The sequence below is a fragment of the Lissotriton vulgaris genome, chromosome 1_1 (assembly GCF_964263255.1).
Source record: "Lissotriton vulgaris chromosome 1_1, aLisVul1.2, whole genome shotgun sequence".
Taxonomy (NCBI): Eukaryota; Metazoa; Chordata; class Amphibia; order Caudata; family Salamandridae; genus Lissotriton; species Lissotriton vulgaris.
The window spans coordinates 85555624-85574782 of NC_141685.1; the positions used below are offsets into that span (position 1 = coordinate 85555624).

General features: G+C 55.8%; 1 protein-coding gene across 1 annotated transcript in view; it reads right to left on the minus strand.

The window, feature by feature from the left end:
• The window catches only part of LOC147737467 (uncharacterized), a 59127-nt gene extending 41327 nt beyond the window's left edge, over positions 1 to 17800 (minus strand). The window contains exons 1-3 of the mRNA XM_086930976.1: positions 17563 to 17800; positions 17362 to 17477; positions 17200 to 17259 (exon numbers count right to left, since the gene is read on the minus strand). The gene's annotated coding sequence lies outside the window, so the exon portion shown is untranslated. The remainder of the gene's footprint in view (positions 1 to 17199; positions 17260 to 17361; positions 17478 to 17562) is intronic.
• Positions 17801 to 19159: the final 1359 nt, after the last annotated feature.

Below are 19159 nucleotides of genomic sequence, written 5' to 3' on the forward strand. Positions count from 1 at the left end.
CTCACCTCCTCTGCACCCCTGGGACAGGCCTCACCTCCTCTGCACCCCTGGGACAGGCCTCACCTCCTCTGCACCCCTGGGACAGGCCTCTCCTCCTCTGCACCCCTGGGACAGGCCTCTCCTCCTCTGCACCCCTGGACAGGCCTCACCTCCTCTGCACCCCTGGACAGGCCTCACCTCCTTTGCACCCTGGACAAGCCTCACCTCCATAGCACCCCTGGACAGGCCTCACCTCCTCTGCACCCTCTGGACAGGCCTCACCTCCTCTGTACCCCTGGACAGGCCTCACCTCCTTTGCACCTGGTCAGGCCTCACCTCCTTAGCACCCCTGGTCAGGCCTCACCTCCTCTGCACCCCTGGGACAGGCCTCACCTCCTCTGCACCCCTGGGACAGGCCTCACCTCCTCTGCACCCCTGGGACAGGCCTCTCCTCCTCTGCACCCCTGGACAGGCCTCACCTCCTCTGCACCCCTGGACAGGCCTCACCTCCTTTGCACCCTGGACAAGCCTCACCTCCATAGCACCCCTGGACAGGCCTCACGTCCTCTGCACCCCTGGACAGGCCTCACCTCCTCTGCACCCCTGGACAGGCCTCACCTCCTCTGCACCCTGGACAGGCCTCGCCTCCTCTGCACCCCTGGACAGGCCTCACCTCCTCTGCACCCTCTGGACAGGCCTCACCTCCTCTGTACCCCTGGACAGGCCTCACCTCCTCTGTACCCCTGGACAGGCCTCTCCTCCCCTGCACCTCTGGACAGGCCTCTCCTCCCCTGCACCTCTGGACAGGCCTCACCTCCTCTGCACCCCTGGACAGGCCTCTCCTCCTCTGCACCTCTGGACAGGCCTCACCTCCTCTGCACCCCTGGGCAGGCCTCTCTTCCTCTGCACCTCTGGACAGGCCTCACCTCCTCTACACCCCTGGACAGGCCTCTCCTCCCCTGCACCTCTGGACAGGCCTCACCTCCTCTGCACCCCTGGACAGGCCTCTCCTCCTCTGCACCCCTGGACAGGCCTCTCCTCCTCTGCACCCCTGGACTGGCCTCTCCTCCTCTGCACCTCTGGACAGGCCTCACCTCCTCTGCACCCCTGGACAGACCTCACCTCCTCTGCCCCCCCTGGACAGGCCTCACCTCTACTGCACCAAGGGACAGGCCTCTCGGTGCTTCTTACAGGAGTTCTCAGTGAAGCGCCTCTGACTCCGCCCTGAGCGTCGGGGCGCTATGCACAGGCCCCGTAGAGAGACACTGCTCCCCTGGACCTGCCCAGGCGCCCAGGTATTTTTGACTTTATTATTTATTTATTTATGCATTTTTATATAGCGCGGACTTTACCCGAAGGCGTCAGAGCGCTTCACAGTAGGAACAGAAAAGATACAAGATGAGAACATTACACGAGAACAGATTACAAAGGCAGACGTTACATTACATACAGTAAAAGTGAAAATTGTGAGCAACCAAAATACATGAGGTAGTAAAAAGTTGTGAGCAACCAAAAAATACATGAGGTAGTAAAAAGTGTAAAAGAGGAAACGGTGACAAGTGTGCAGGTTACAAAAGAGAACAAAGTATAAATTGAGGTATAATACTGCAATATGTGGTAGACACTCAGGCCCCAGAACAAGCGTTACGTGGGCAAAGGTGGCACTTGTGCAAGTATCAAAGGAAGAAGCATGTGAGGTAGTAAACCGTGTGTTACAAAGGCAAACTGAAGTGTGCATGATTACAAAAGGGTACTAAACACAAGTACATGGAAAATACTGCAAAAAGGCAAACACTCCAACCACAAGAACACACTGGGAAGGCACTTCATGGTCATGTAAAGTAGAACTTATCAGTAGTGGGAGGTATTCCTTCAAATAACAAAGAGGACATGAATTACTATTGGAGGTGTCTCTGGAGGAGGAGAACTTTGAGGTCCCTTTTGAAGGCCTGGGAGGAGGCGGTGGTCCAAAGCTGAGGCGGCAGGGAGTTCCAGATTCTCACTGCGCTGCCTGAAAAGGATTGGGCCATCGTTCTTTCCTTCTTGAAAGTGGGAGGTTCAAGCAGTAGATTCTCCGCATTGCGTGAAGGTCTAGAGCCTCCTTTCAGTTTATTCGCCAGATAGCGAGGAGAGGAGGAGTGCAAGGCTTTGTGGGTGATACAAGCGGTCTTGTAGATAGCTCTAGCCTCGAAAAGGAAGCCAGCGAAGGGTGGATAACATCGGTGTGATGTGATCGCTTCTTTTGGCCCCATAAATGAAACAAGCTGCTGAATGGAAAACAGACTTAAGTGGGGACAGGTGAGATTTGGGGAGGCCAGTAAGAAGAGAATTGCAGTAGTCTAGTCTGGAGAGGACCAGCGATTGCACCAGGATTATAAGGTCCTGCTCCGGGAAGAAGCGACGGACTCCCCAAAGAAGGCGCAGTTGGTATTGAGCAGATTTTGCAACGGAATTGATGTGGGGAGTTAGATTGAGTTTTTTGTCTAGAATGACACCAAGGGATTTTGCGTTGTCGACAATGATGGGTTTATTGTTTAGTAGATTCATCTAATCCATCCATGATTGAACCGGGGGAGGGGAGAGTGAGGAGGAGAAGAGGAGGAATTCAGTTTTGGAGGGATTCAGAATCAGTTGATGAGTTGACATCCAGTTTTGAATGGAGTCGAGAGTAGAGCTTAGGATGGAGAGATCGTGAGTGGAAGCAACCTTGAGGTAGAGTTGAGTGTCGTCTGCATAGAGATGATAGTGAATCCCAGATTTGCTTAGGAGATTTCCCAGTGGTTCTAAATAGAGATTGAACCCCAAAGTGTCCTCTCTGGGAGGGGGCAGATCTCTGGGGTATTTCTGACTTGTGGTGATGATCGTGTCTTGTTTCTAGAAAAGAAGGGGGGTCCAAAAGAGACTCCAAGGCTATATCAGTCTTCACTTAGTTTGTGTAAGAGGGACACACTCAAAAACTCTGGACCTCTGAGTTTTGAACAGATAAAGTCTTTAAGGGGGTTGTGAGTGTGCTTACAACAGTTCTTCGTTTCATCAGGCTGAATCCTTAGTCATATAGATTGAGTCAAAAGTCCATTTTTTAATATAGAAAGGCGATCTTTATTGATTCGAATAAAAACATGAACAGCCGACACGTGTTTCGCCCCCTTTGGCGATTCGCGCCAGGGCTTTTTCAAGGCTATTTACATATAAGTCTGCTCATTGCAGTTCTTCCTCATTATTATGCTGGTTTCCAACAAACATCCGATTTTTCAATAGTATAAATTTGTGAGGGGAAATCCCTAAGTTCCGAAGTCAGGAGCCTGCAGGTCGTTCCTTCCGCTTTCGGAATCGGATCGTGTCTTGTGCAGCTGACACAGCACCCCACTGTACCCCACTCCTGATGTCTGTCCCTCTGGGGGTGTTATACTGCGTGTGTCTCTTCTTGTGCACAACTTGTGATAATAAATGTTTAATCCGAGTGACTTGACTCCCCACGGCCTCGTTCACGCTTTATAAACAAAACTGTTGGACAGGCCTTGTGGAAGGCCCCGCCCCTCCCCGCATGGCAGGGCCCGGACCCCTGCTCCTCCTGTGTCCTAGACAAGAAATATCCCGGCAACCCACCGGAGCAACCCACGGTCCGTCCCCGACGGAACTCCAGCTCCTGAACACCCCGGTATCGGCTTGCCCGGGCCCCTTCCAGAACCACTGCCCCCGGCCCAGCCGCCATTTTGGACACTACACGACAAGGCCACGTGGCCTCGGATCGACCCCAACCCCGGGCCTGGCCAGGCCCCGACATCGAGGCACCACCATCCACCCAGGGGGTGAAGAGACCACTTGGCAGGTAAATGGGAGAAGGAGTGTCGATGGCTCCCCTCCGCCAGGTGTCGATCGCCCCCAGCCTCCCCGGGCGCTGGCTCCACCCCCCTGCTGGGTGTCTGGACTCCCTCATCCCGGACCTCCCGACCTCCAAGTGCGAGGGTCCGGAGATCAAAGGGCGCCAGACCTATAACTGGGGCAGCTCCAGAGCAGGAAGGCAGTTGTATCCTGGAGTCGAGAGACACCAAGACGAACTCATCCTTGGAGGCCTGCTGGCGCTGCCGCGGCTCCTTCTCGTGAACCATCTTCCAGGCCTGCTGGCGCTGCCGCGGCCCTCCTCATCGTGAAACCATCTTCGAAGCCTGCTGGCGCTGCCGCGGCCCTCCTCATCGTGAAACCATCTTCGAAGCCTGCTGGCGCTGCCGCGGCCCTCCTCATCGTGAAACCATCTTCGAAGCCTGCTGGCGCTGTCGCGGCCCTCATCATTGTGAACCATCTTCGAAGCCTGCTGGCGCTGCCACGGCCCTCATCATCGTGAACCATCTTCGAAGCCTGCTGGCGCTGCCGCGGCCCTCATCATCCTGAACCATCTTCGTAGCCTGCTGGCGCTGCCGCAGCCCATCCTTGCGAACCCTCAAGCTCGAGGATTGTGAGCTCCATCTCCTGCTGCTCCCGTACCGGCCCGGTACTAAGACTGTCCCGCTACCCCTTTTCCCCAAAGAGACTAGAATTGGCAGGATCCTCGTATCCTGGTCCCGCTGTATCGTTTATCACCTTGCCTCAAGATTTCTATATAAAGTGTGCAGAACTCATCTTTGTGTGGTGTCCATCTGTGGGGGGGGAAGTTACTTGTCTGTACGATCACCGGAGAAGGCCCTCACCGGAGGCCTCTCCCCCTGTACTCGGCCGACCCTCCGGGTCTCCGTCTAACATTGGTGGCTAGTGGCGCGATCCGAGCCGACGCATAATCGTAGAGAGTAACTCACCCCACGACACACAGCCACCATGACGACAAAGGAGAGTGGAACAACGGAAAAATTCCTGATGGAGAAACTAGAAGAATATAGCCACAAGGAACTAAAACAATTCTGTATAGAACTGGGCATTGCTACCACAGGACTGAGCACGAAAGATGACCTCAAACACGCCTTGGAGTCTTGGGCGGAGACGGAAACGCCCTTACCCCAAAACCAAAGCCTCGAGACCACCGAAACAAGCACCGCTCCTACAGAGGAAAGAAGACCGGGCCTCTCGTCCGAGGAGGCCCGAGAACGGGAGAAGAGCCGGCTCCACGAATTGGAACTGGCTCGACTTTGCTTAGATGGAGAACTCAAATTGGCGGAACAAAAAATAACACTAGAACACTTACGGCTCCGAGAGGAGCGAGAAGAGAAAAAGAGTCAGAGGGAGCTGGAAGAGAAAAGACTAGCCTACGAGCATGAGCGCAACTTGAAGGAACTAGAGATTCGGAGACAGAACAAAGACCTCGGAGTCTCCGGGCACCAGAGCCCCCCTGTCACTACGGACCCCAAGGTCCACATCCCCAAGGATGTCGTCAGAGAATATTACCGGAACGATGATATCCAGCAATGGTTCAAAGCCTACGAGGTAGCAATGACCTCCCACCGGATCCCACGGAGCGACTGGGGAGCCGGGTTATGGGGGAGGTTTGTCAACGAAGGGCAAGACGCCCTGCTGCAACTCTCTGACCATCAGATGACGTCCTACGACCACATGAAGGCCGCCCTCCTCACTCGATACGGACTCACGCCCGAGATGTACCGTCAGAGGTTCCACGACTGCAAACGGATCCCGGGTACAACTTGGGTGGAGTACGTGAACTTCTTTAGCCGAGCCTTCGAGGGGTGGATCAAGGGCAGCCAGGTGACCACTTACGAGCAGCTATTCGACCTTATTGTATGGGAGCACCTCTCTAATAACTGCTTCGTCGAGCTCAGGCAGCACCTCCGTGACAGTAAACTGACTGAACCCCGAAAACTCGTCATCAAAGCAGACCGATGGGAGAGCACACGAGTTCCTCGAAACTGGCCCAGCGAACAGAACAGAGCCTCCCAAGGGCCCCATCGCCCCCGAGGGGGAGGAGGAGGCCAGGGTCGGGGCAGAGACACCGTCCCGGTGGCTCCCACCAGCAACACCCCGCCCCCGGCCGGAAGAGGAAGCCCTCCGACGCGACCAGGGTTCCGCACCAACGTTACCTGCCACCGATGCCAACGACCGGGCCACCACGCCAATGATCCCAACTGCCCGAAAAACCCGAGTCCCATGCCCCGCCAGGTCGCTGCCGCCGCCCTGGAAGAAGAACAAGCCCAAGAAGACACCGAAGAGTACGAGCCAGATCAGCCCGAGTGGGAACCCGCCGCCATGTCCCTGGTCTGCCTAGGGGAAAGAGACCTGATTCCGCGGGCGCCCCTTCCCGCCAACACGCAGAAGTACAGCCAGTGGGTCACCATTAATGGACACCGGGCTGAAGCCCTCCGTGACACCGGGGCCAGTGTGACCGCAGTCCGCTGCCATCTGGTGACCCCGGACCAGATCTTACAAAATGTACTTTGTCCAGTACGGTCGGCCGACAACTCCAAGAGCCTGTGTCGGATGGCCTGCGTTCCCTTCGAGTGGGGAGGGGTATCCGGCATGCTAAAAGTGACTGTCCGCGACGATGCCCCCATAGACTGCCTCCTGGGGAACGACCTCGAAAGTTCTCCCTGGTCAGCCGTTGAGCGAAGAGAGCACCTGGGGATGCTGGGCCTCCCTGCATCCCCAGGTGCTCTCTTCGCTCTTCTCTGCGTAACGACCCGGTCCATGGCCGCCCGCACCATCCCCAGTCCCGAAGAGCCAGAATGGCCAGAACCCCCTCTGCTGATCGTCCCCGAAGGAGCAGCCCCGGAGCCCAGTTCCCCGGAGTCCAGCGAAGAAGGACTTGATCGGCTCCGGGACCTTCCCGAACTGGCCCAGTGGCGTCAAGAGGGTGGCCCCACTCAGGAACAATTCCGACAGGAGCAGAGAACGTGTCCCTCCCTCGAGGGACTCCGACAGCATGCCTCCTCCATCGAGTTCGAGCCGGGACAACAGGTCTGGGTGATGTCCCCGGTTGAACCTTGCGCCCTACAGGACAAATGGTGTGGGCCCTTCAAGGTAGTAGAGCGCAAGGGTCCAGTCACCTACCTGATCGACATGGAGTCACCCCGGAACCCCCTACGGGTCCTCCCCGCCAACAGACTCAAACCCCACTTCGTGCGCTCGGAACTTAGCCTCCTGATGGCTACCGACAGTGGGACTGAAGAAGACTCCGAGCCCCTCCCTGACTTGCTGAAAACGCTCGAAAAGGACGGCTCCGTGGAAGGGGTCAGACTCTCCGATGCCTTATCCCCAGAGCAACGCCAAGACTGTCGAGACCTTCTGCTCCAATTTGCCGACCAATTTCCCTCATCCCCGGGATCACCCCCTGGTGCCTTCACGACGTAGATACCGGGGATAGCCCCCCTATCTGACACAGGGCGTACCGAGTGCCGGATCGAGTGCGCGCCTGCATCCAGACAGAAGTCTCCAAAATGTTGGCTCTGGGAGTGATCGAGCCATCCGACAGCCCCTGGGCCAGCCCGGTCGTGCTGGTCCCCAAGGCTGCTGCCCCGAAAGTCGCCCCCGAGCTCAGGTTCTGTGTAGACTATCGGGGTCTGAACGCCGTTACCAGGACCGACGCTCATCCCATCCCCCGGGCAGATGAGCTGATTGACCGCATGGGGGCCGCCCGCTACCTGAGCATCTTCGACTTGACAGCGGGCTACTGGCAGATCGGCCTCACCCCAGGGGCCCAAGAGCGATCCGCCTTCTCTACCCCGGATGGCCACTACCACTTCAAGGTGATGCCATTCGGCATGAAAAACGCCCCCGCCACCTTCCAGAGACTCGTGAACCAGGTACTGGCGGGCCTCGAGGAATTCAGTGCCGCCTATCTGGACGATATTGCTGTGTACAGTCGCCACTGGGCAGAACACCTCCACCACCTCCAGGAGGTCCTGAACGCCCTCCGGCAGGCCGGGCTGACCATCAAAGCCAGCAAGTGCCAGATTGGCCAAGGGTCCGTGACCTACCTGGGACACCAAGTGGGAAGTGGCCTGGTGGCCCCCCTCCAGCTCAAGATCGCTGCCATTCAGGCCTGGGAACCTCCGGTCACCCAAACAGAGGTCCGAGCCTTCTTGGGGCTCACCGGGTACTACTGGCGCTTTGTAAAGGACTATAGCAGCATTGTGGGGCCCCTCACGGAACTCACATCCAAGAAGAACCCCAAAACAGTCAACTGGAGTCCTGAATGCCAGGCGGCTTTTGAGAAATTGAAGTCCGCCATGTGCACCGCCCCGGTGCTCCAGGCCCCCGACTACAGCCGGGAGTTCATAGTACAGACAGACGCCTCAGATCATGGCGTGGGGGCCGTCCTCTCCCAACTCAACACCGAGGGAGTTGACCAACCAGTGGCCTTCATCAGCCGACGCCTGCTGGCCCGAGAGCAGCGCTGGAGAACCATCGATCGGGAGGCCTTCGCCGTGGTGTGGGCCCTCAAGAAGCTCCGGCCCTATCTCTTCGGTACCCACTTCCGGGTGGAAACAGATCACCGCCCCCTGCAATGGCTAATGCAGATGCGGGGAGAGAACCCAAAGTTGTTGCGCTGGTCCATCTCCCTGCAGGGGATGGACTTCACTGTGGAGCATCGTCCAGGCCAAGACCACGCCAACGCAGACGGCCTGTCACGCTTCTTCCGCCTCGGCGAGGAGAGTACCCAAGAGGATGGGTGACTCTCCCTGCCTTCAGCTGGGGGGGACGCATGTTGGGCAGGCCTCGTGGAAGGCCCCGTCCCTCCCCGCATGGCAGGGCCCGGACCCCTGCTCCTCCTGTGTCCTAGACAAGAACTATCCCGGCAACCCACCGGAGCAACCCACGGTCCGTCCCCGACGGAACTCCAGCTCCTGAACACCCCGGTATCGGCGGGCCCGGGCCCCTTCCAGAACCACTGCCCCCGGCCCAGTCGCCATTTTGGACACTACACGACAAGGCCACGTGGCCTCGGATCGACCCCAACCCCGGGCCTGGCCAGGCCCCGACATCGAGGCACCACCATCCACCCAGGGGGTGAAGAGACCACTTGGCAGGTCAATGGGAGAAGGAGTGTCGATGGCTCCCCTCCGCCAGGTGTCGATCGCCCCCAGCCTCCCCGGGCGCTGGCTCCACCCCCCTGCTGGGTGTCTGGACTCCCTCATCCCGGACCTCCCGACCTCCAAGTGCGAGGGTCCGGACATCAAAGGGCGCCAGACCTATTACTGGGGCAGCTCCAGAGCAGGAAGGCAGTTGTATCCTGGAGTCGAGAGACACCGAGACGAACTCATCCTTGGAGGCCTGCTGGCGCTGCCGCGGCTCCTTCTCGTGAACCATCTTCCAGGCCTGCTGGCGCTGCCTGCGCGGCCCTCCTCATTGTGAAACCATCTTCGAAGCCTGCTGGCGCTGCCGCGGCCCTCCTCATCGTGAAACCATCTTCGAAGCCTGCTGGCGCTGCCGCGGCCCTCCTCATCGTGAAACCATCTTCGAAGCCTGCTGGCGCTGCCGCGGCCCTCCTCATCGTGAACTATCTTCGAAGCCTGCTGGCGCTGCCGCGACCCTCATCATCGTGAACCATCTTCGAAGCCTGCTGGCGCTGCCGCGGCCCTCATCATCTTGAACCATCTTCGTAGCCTGCTGGCGCTGCCGCGGCCCATCCTTGCGAACCCTCAAGCTCGAGGATTGTGAGCTCCATCTCCTGCTGCTCCCGTACCGGCCCGGTACTAAGACTGTCCCGCTACCCCTTTTCCCCAAAGAGACTAGAATTGGCAGGATCCTCGTATCCTGGTCCCGCTGTATCGTTTATCACCTTGCCTCAAGATTTCTATATAAAGTGTGCAGAACTCATCTTTGTGTGGTGTCCATCTGTGGGGGGGGAAGTTACTTGTCTGTACGATCACCGGAGAAGGCCCTCACCGGAGGCCTCTCCCCCTGTACTCGGCCGACCCTCCGGGTCTCCGTCTAACAAAAACTTCTTAAAATAAATACAGAATAAACCCCTCCCTGGGGGACTGCTGCTGCCTCCTCCTTGGGGCGCCTGTAGAAGGATAGGAGGGGCCCCTCTGCTGCTCCTTGTGGGAGGGGCCCCTCTGCTGCTCCTTGTGGGAGGGGTCCCTCTGCTGCTCCTTGTGGGAGGGGCCCCTCTGCTGCTCCTTGAGGGAGGGGCCCCTCTGCTGCTCCTGTGCGAGGGGCCCCTCTGCTGCTCCTCTTGGGAGGGGCCCCTCTGCTGCTCCTCTTGGGAGGGGCCCCCTCCGCTGCTCCTCTTGGGAGGGGCCCCTCTGCTGCTCCTCGTGGGAGAGGCCCTTCTGCTGCTCCTCGTGGGAGGGGCCCTTCTGCTGCTCCTCGTGGGAGGGGCCCTTCTGCTGCTCCTCGTGGGAGGGGCCCTTCTGCTGCTCCTCGAGGGAGGGGCCCTTCTGCTGCTCCTCGAGGGAGGGGCCCTCTGCTGCTCCTCGAGGGAGGGGCCCTCTGCTGCTCCTTGCGGGAAGGTCCCCTCTGCGTCTGGGAGGGGCCCCTCTGCTGCTACTTGGGGGAGGGGCCCCTCTGCTGCTCCTCGAGGGAGGGGCCCCTCTGCTGCTCCTCGAGGGAGGGCCCCTCTGCTGCTCCTCGAGGGAGGGGCCCCTCTGCTGCTCCTCGAGGGAGGGGCCCCTCTGCTGCTCCTGTGGGAGGGGCCCCTCTGCTGCTCCTTGTGGGAGGGGCCCCTCTGCTGCTCCTCGTGGGAGGGGCCCCTCTGCTGCTCCTCGTGGGAGGGGCCCCTCTGCTGCTCCTTCTGGGAGGGGCCCCTCTGCTGCTCCTTGAGGGAGGGGCCCCTCTGCTGCTCCTTGAGGGAGGGGCCCCTCTGCTGCTCCTTGAGGGAGGGGCCCCTCTGCTGCTTCTTGAGGGAGGGGCCCCTCTGCTCCTCCTTGTGGTAGGAGCCCCTCTGCTGCTCCTGTGGGAGGGGCCCCTCTGCTGCTCCTGTGGGAGGGGCCCCTCTGCTGCTCCTGTGGGAGGGGCCCCTCTGCTGCTCCTTCTGGGAGGGGCCCCTCTGCTGCTCCTTCTGGGAGGGGCGCCTCTGCTGCTCCTTCTGGGAGGGGCCCCTCTGCTGCTCCTTGTGGGAGGGGCCCCTCTGCTGCTCCTTGTGGGAGGGGCCCCTCTGCTGCTCCTGTGGAAGGGGCCCCTCTGCTGCTCCTTCAATTGGGGCCCTTCTGCTGCTCCTCGTGGGAGGGGCCCTTCTGCTGCTCCTTGAGGGAGGGGCCCTCTGCTGCTCCTTGCGGGAAGGTCCCCTCTGCGTCTGGGAGGGGCCCCTCTGCTGCTACTTGGGGGAGGGGCCCCTCTGCTGCTCCTCGAGGGAGGGCCCCTCTGCTGCTCCTCGAGGGAGGGCCCCTCTGCTGCTCCTCGAGGGAGGGGCCCCTCTGCTGCTCCCCGAGGGAGGGGCCCCTCTGCTGCTCCTCGAGGGAGGGGCCTCTCTGCTGCTCCTCGTGGGAGGGGCCCCTCTGCTGCTCCTTGTGGGAGGGGCCCCTCTGCTGCTCCTTCTGGGAGGGGCCCCTCTGCTGCTCCTTGAGGGAGGGGCCCCTCTGCTGCTCCTTGAGGGAGGGGCCCCTCTGCTCCTCCTTGTGGTAGGAGCCCCTCTGCTGCTCCTGTGGGAGGGGCCCCTCTGCTGCTCCTTCTGGGAGGGGCCCCTCTGCTGCTCCTTCTGGGAGGGGCCCCTCTGCTGCTCCTTCTGGGAGGGGCCCCTCTGCTGCTCCTTGTGGAAGGGGTCCCTCTGCTGCTCCTTGTGGAAGGGGCCCCTCTGCTGCTCCTCTTGGAAGGGGCCCCTCTGCTGCTCCTCTTGGAAGGGGCCCCTCTGCTGCTCCTCTTGGAAGGGGCCCCTCTGCTGCTCCTTGAGGGAGGGGCCCCTCTGCTGCTCCTTGAGGGAGGGGCCCCTCTGCTGCTTCTTGAGGGAGGGGCCCCTCTGCTCCTCCTTGTGGTAGGAGCCCCTCTGCTGCTCCTGTGGGAGGGGCCCCTCTGCTGCTCCTGTGGGAGGGGCCCCTCTGCTGCTCCTGTGGGAGGGGCCCCTCTGCTGCTCCTTCTGGGAGGGGCCCCTCTGCTGCTCCTTGTGGGAGGGCCCCCTCTGCTGCTCCTTCTGGGAGGGGCCCCTCTGCTGCTCCTTCTGGGAGGGGCCCCTCTTTTGCTCCTTCTGGGAGGGGCCCCTCTTTTGCTCCTCGTGGGAGGGGCCCCTCTGCTGCTCCTCGTGGGAGGGGCCCCTCTGCTGCTCCTCGTGGGAGGGGCCCCTCTGCTGCTCCTCGTGGGAGGGGCCCCTCTGCTGCTCCTCGTGGGAGGGGCCCCTCTGCTGCTCCTCGTGGGAGGGGCCCCTCTGCTGCTCCTCGTGGGAGGGGCCCCTCTGCTGCTCCTCGTGGGAGGGGCCCCTCTGCTGCTCCTCGTGGGAGGGGCCCCTCTGCTGCTCCTCGTGGGAGGGGCCCCTCTGCTGCTCCTTCTGGGAGGGGCCCCTCTGCTGCTCCTTCTGGGAGGGGCCCCTCTGCTGCTCCTTCTGGGAGGGGCCCCTCTGCTGCTCCTTCTGGGAGGGGCCCCTCTGCTTCTGATTGTGGTGGGGGGAAGTTAGGTGGCTGGAAAGAGGAAAAGAAAGGGGAGGCTGGGACATCTTAAGGATTTTGGGGGCCCTGGACCAAACATTTTGGGCCCCTGCTCAGAGCAGTTGTGAATTCCTGATCCAGTCAGACTGCTCCAGACTCTAAAGTGTGTCCAATGACTCAGCAGCAGCTCACTGACGTCACTGCACACAATCCCTGCCACCCACCTGTAATACAAATATATGAAAACAAACTGTATTTAAAAACTATTCAAGGTCATCGGGGCAGGGCTGTGTGGAGAACAGAGCCAGGTCTATCAGGGGCCCCTGAAAGGCTGGGGCCAGAGCCAGGTCTATCAGGGGCCCCTGAAAGGCTGGGGCCCGGTGCCAGAGCCCACTTTGCCAAGGCCTTAAAACGACTCTGGGAGGAGGGAGAGGGCGAAACAGGGGGAGGGGAGGTGGAGAGAAAGCAATCAGAGAGAGGAAAGAAGTGGAGATGGGTGTATGGATTGATGGGTGGATGGATGGATGGGTGGGTGAATGGATGGATGGATGGATGGAAGGGTAGATGGATGGTAGGGTAGATGGATGAATGGGTGGGTGGGTGGGTGGGTGTGTGGATGGTTAGATGAATGAAATGGAAATTATGTTTATAAAGCGCTCGCAGGCCGAGGCGTCTTGGCACTGAAACAATGAGACAACAGTGCACTGACAGTTGCTAAAGCTAGTTAAGACGGAAACAGCCAGGACTCCAAGCAAGTTAGTTTGCAGCCTCATGGCAGTTGGCATCTAATTCCATAATTTGGAGGCACGATAGGCAAAACCTCTGCCCCCCCAACTGGCTCTGCAATATTTCGGTGTTTGAACAAGACCCCCATTCGTTGATCTTAAGTTCCTCGTGGGAACATACCTTGGGAAGAGTTTCTGGATATCGGCTGCTCGGCCACCGTAAAGTGCCTTATGGACCTGACAGAGAGCCTTAACCTCCACTCTGTGCTGGGTGGGAAGCCACTGGAGTGATCTGATTCCAGCTGAAGTGGAATGAATGGCCTTTCAGAATATTTAAAAGCAAACGGGCAGCTGCGTTTTGAAGAGACTGTAATTTTGCCAGCTGAGCTTTATGAATGCCCACAAACAGAGCATTACAGTAGATAATATTGGTCAAACAGGAATGAAAACTGATGTCCGGGACTTCCGGATCTCTTGATACGGATATAATAATTTGGGAATCATCCGCATAGGAGACCAGGGTGAAGCCACGCTCTCCAACAATTGTGGCTAGTGGGGTGACTTATAGGTTGAAAATGGTGGGTGATAGAGCTGAGCCCTGCGGCACCCCACAAGGAAGATGGGAGGTGTCAGATTGCAGATGACCCCAGATGATACTCTGCTCTCTGGATGCAAGGAAGGAGGTGAGGAGGGCCAGGGCCATCTCCCCAATCCCCAAAGTCTTCAGCCGCTGCACTAACACCGTTCGATTCACGCTGTCAAATGCTGCCGATAGATCTAGGAGGGTGAGGATGACCCAGCCGCCCCTTGTCAACCTGACCACAAATCCCTTCTGTAGCCATTATCAGCGCCATGAACGGAAGCCATGCTGGCTATAATCTAACAAATTGTTACATTCAAGGAATTGAGTCAGTTCCATATTCATTGTTTTTTACAGGATTTTGGCTGCTGGTGGCAAACAGGAGATTGGACGGTAGGGCAGGTTTCTTTAGGATCGGCCTGATACAGACTTTTTTCCAGGCACATGGAAAACTCCCTGAGTCAAGTACTTTGTTAAGAAGGGGGGTTACATAAGCACTAATTGTGTCTGGAACTTAATGAAGAATTGCGGGAGGACACGGATCATTAGGTGAGCCTGACTTGGTGGTTAAAAGAAGGTGCTTCACCTGCTGTGGTGTGAAACTTAAAAAGCTTATGAGTTGGCTCTGAGAGCTGACCACGTCCTCTGATAACTTAGAGTAAGCAGTTGTAGTGGTTACGGTAGGAAGGAGCTCGTCATAAATATTTTGGACTTTTGATTGAAAAAAAACTAGCCAGCTTATTACAAAAGGCTTGATCAGGCTTAAACTGAGGGATGGGTCGGTGGCTGGATGGATGGAAAGAGAGAGAGAGAGAGATTGCACAAGAACGTTAAGAGAGCGAAGCTGATTTGAACATTTTTGCCAGGGTCGCTGCTGGTTGCCCGTCCCGTCCGGCTAGGAAGGACCACGCGGAGGCAGGAGCTGCTGGTACCACAGAGTCCTATATCACTACCACTGGAGCGGGGGTGTCACTTCTTCTTGTCCTAATAACCCCCCTCCTTTCTGTCCCCCTCCCCAGCAGAAGTAATGTCCAGGTGTCTGGGGAGGGACAACTCTCTGTTGCTGCAGGGTCCTGCTTTCCTGTGTTGTACACTACTACATACAGTGCTTAATTTGTAAAAGAATGAGAGCCGGGCCCAAAGTTGTACTCAGAAGCCCACAGCCGGCGCTACTGAATGTCGGGTGCTGAATACCAAGGCTGAGCAGTCTGGATTCCACCTCATGGTTCTTTAATCCAGATAATCTCGCCTCCTTAATCTCACTCCTGTAGGTCCCTGCTTTCTCCCTTTGGCACTTTTTTCATTGTTCTCCCCCCTTGTGTGTTTTTCACTACCTCCTTATGGGTCAAAGTCTGATGAGGAAAAATAAGTGCCGGCCCCCAAATAGAGAGTGCTGATGGGCCCCATCTGTGACCACCTGCTCAAATAAGCCCTAAACATTATCTTACCCCACGGTTGACAAATGAAAGAATTTAGGGCCATCAGGAGGGGTGAGGGGAAGAAGAAAAACAGACAGGAAGGAGAAGAATGAAAGGAAAGAAAACACGAAAAAAGTGTGCTGAGGAAGAGAATACACACAAGCCACTCCATGACCACATCTGCTCGACCCATCACTGTGGACTTCTGCGTTTTAGCTGTTGCTTCAAATACTATGGTGGTCTCATGGTCCTCGGGAGGGGGGTAATCTGGCCTGGCTCATGGTGGTCTGGCTCATGGTGGTCTCATGATCCTACGGGTGGTCTGGCTCCTGGTGGTCTCATGAGCCTACGGGTGGTCTGGCTCCTGGTGGTCTCATGAGCCTACGGGAGGGGTGTAATCTGGTCTCACTCATGGTGGTCTCATGATCCTATGGGTGGTCTAGCTCATGGTGGTCTAATTAGCCTACGGGTGGTCTGGCTCCTGGTGGTCTCATGAGCCTACGGGTGGTCTGGCTCCTGGTGGTCTCATGAGCCTACGGGAGGGGTGTAATCTGGTCTCACTCATGGTGGTCTCATGATCCTATGGGTGGTCTAGCTCATGGTGGTATAATGAGCCTACGGGTGGTCTGGCTCCTGGTGGTCTCATGAGCCTACGGGTGGTCTGGCTCTTTCTTCCAAACATCTTGTGTCGGTGTAGATGCGGCCAAAGAATGGGATCTCTTCTTTTTCTAGTTTACGCTTGACTGGATTCAGTCAATCCAACGCCGTCCTGCTGGAGGTCTCGCCTACTCAGCCAGGAAGCCCAGACTCTGGGCCTCATTTATGAGGTTTTGGGTAGGGCAGCACCAAAAGGAATCTTGCTGTACTGCTCTATGCCAGAACAAAAGGGCAGGAATGTGCCGTATCTATGTGATACAGCGCATTCCTGTCCTATCCCCCAGCGGAGGCGCACAATGGGCTGCCATCCGCCAATACAGGCATCCTTTCTCCATGGTGCAATGCAAGGGTGCCTGCGTTGCAGGGTTGATTGATTTTGTGAAGGAAGGGAGACCTTCCTGCACAAAGTCAATCACAAGAGGCGATTTCCTTTGTCTATTAGTGCGGCAGACTGCAGCACTAATAGAAAAAGGAAAGCAGGGGGGGGCGGGACATAAAATAAATCTCCTTGTTGTGCCTCCCTAATGCCACCCCTGGGGTGGCGTTAGATTCTGTCATATTCCCAGGTTCACAATGTATCGTACATCAGGGAATGCGTCAGGTTCCATGAGTGTTGTGTGGGAACACCCACAGTAACACCCATGGAACACCCTTTTCATGCAGTGTTCTGAGTGAAAGGGGCACATATTTATAAGGAGAACAAAACAGGGTCCTGACTCTTAACCAGCAAGGCTTAGTCAAATTGATCAGTGCAACAAAACAGCTGCCAGTGCTGGACACAATTAAATCAACTTATTGTAAAAAGACTGTTACGAACAAAACAGATCAGTCGGTTGTCACTAACGTCACTAGTTTATTTTGGTAAATGAATTACTTCATCAATTTATTTCTCATTTTCTCTCAAAAAGCATTTTTTATGCATATATACAAAATATACAAAATGTTCAAACAGTAGAAAACAAATAAACATTTACAATTTGTCCTCACATCCACTCTCCACACTGTTTACACCATACATTCATTCAACACTCACCATGCATACAACATAAACCACTGAGGTATAGACCTTTGTCAAAAAAAGCAATATTTAAACCAACCAATTAATTAGTGGATCCAATAGTTACAATACTTTTTCTATGCATTTTTTCATGACAAATCTTTTTGGACTGAAACCTGTAATATCGTATTACAGGACTTGTAGTAATTTTGTTTTAACAAAGGTCAATTTAGGTCGACGCTTTTCGAACCCCGTACTGCGGGGTTCTCGTCAGGACCAGAAAGATTTCTACAAAACAAAAGACAACAATTTCCATATTAAAAACCTATAACATTGCCAAACTCTAATTAACAACAAAACAGCCACCAGTCGGCTCCACCACGCCTACCTTGACAATCCCGCTATTGATGTTTCTTTAGTTGTATGATAAATATTGTGTTTTGAAATTCTGCATACAGGAAGACAAGGACATAACAATAATGACTTAATATTCATTGCACCGACCACTACATGTCCTATCTGCACATCCAATGTGCACTCTGGCACTGACCTTTTAGATGAAGTGCGAATCCTGACCAGTACTCGTGATGGCAAGAACCATTATTCCAACTTGTAAAGGGTAATTGGCTTGGCCGCTGAAAGTTGGCTGCTAGTACTCCACTTGCCCTGTAAAATGTAACAAACCATCTAACATCCACTTAAGTCGAGTTCGGATGAGGTAATCTCGTCCATGGTTGTAAAACGGACTTACTTTTGAAATTGGCGTGGCGCGCCTGGTCATATACAGGCAGTGTGCCTTCCCACGTGTTTATTTACTCAAAGACGCCCGTTTCAAGGAACATAATAAAAGGCAGCTTTAGTTTCTATGACCCCCGAACGGCTCTATCTCGTAAACTCCCTAGAGCGGAGAAGTGGTCTTCCAGCATGCTTCTAGCGCCCCGGGTCCGATAGCGCTGCTTGGTAACTCGTGACGAAGCATTCCCTTACCTAACAGCGCCTCTGTTGCGATCTCGCGATGGCTCCTCATCCGCTTCCTGCCTCGTGTAGCGGTCATGTGATCGGCACTTGCGATCTCGCGATGGCTCCTCATCCGCTTCCTGCCTCGTGTAGCGGTCATGTGATCGGCACTTGCGAACTCGCGATGGCTCCTCATCCGCTTCCTGCCTCGTGTAACGGTCATGTGATCGGCACTTGCGATCTCGCGATGGCTCCTCATCCGCTTCCTGCCTCATGTAGCGGTCATGTGATCGGCACTTCTTAAAGGGACATATACCTCTGAAACATTGTCCCCGAACAGCGCATGCTCTGGATGATAGTTGAAATCATGATTGATTGGACATACTGTAATGATTTAGTTTTTGGGATTATATGTCAATCCGTCATTTTACATTTGATTGAAGGACTTCTGGTCCTCAGTTTAAACGTGGGTGCACCTCACTAGAATTTCACATAGGCGAAAGTACTGAAACATCATAGCACCTCATCCCTCCAAGTCTGCCAATCATATAGTGTGTGGTTGATGCAGTCTGTCTCCTATTAACACTACCCTCGCTTGTGCCATCCGTACTTGAAACCAATGGAATGACAATACTTTTTCTCCTTCAAACATCATCGTGCATGTATAGTGAATGCTAAGCTCAGAAACGTATCGATCTTTACATGCCACAATGTGACACAGTAGCCTCCCCTGGTTTAGTCAAATGACCCATTATCATGAGGTCTTTCATTGATCTGCTGAATGAGTGATTCAAGGGGTCCCCTTAAACACTTCCGAAATTTCGTTAAATCCAGTAAAGGCAGTGTTATATTTCATGATAAGTAAGGCCTCTCTTTGTGCCAGTTTAGCCTCCGTGCCGCTGCCTCTAGGATCCTGCTCAATGTCCAGCGAAGGTCTTCCTCTTTGTGTTTACACACTTCCCAGTGTTGAACTAATGGCGCTTTTGGAACTGCTCGTCGTATCCTGGACTTATGCTGAGTAATTCTCTGCCTTGCTTCCTGGGAGGTTTTGCCAATATACAATTTTGGACAAGGACACCATACCCCATACATTATATTCATCGTTTGGCAACTGGTGAACGCTTCGTGTTTCCAATGTATTCCATTGAAAGTGAAAACGGAACCCTCCCCCGTTGAATCACAACATGTGCAGTTACCGCACCTGTGGTGTCCAACTACTGGGGGTAACCCCAACATCCCTCTCAGTGTAATTTTTGGTTCACGTGGAAGGGCTGCTCGCACTATATGATTTGCCACACTTCTCTCTTTTTTATAGGCGAACAACGGAGGTTCTTTTAAATCACCATGTAGGTCTTTAACCAGGTGCCAATTTTGCATGACCAATTTACGCA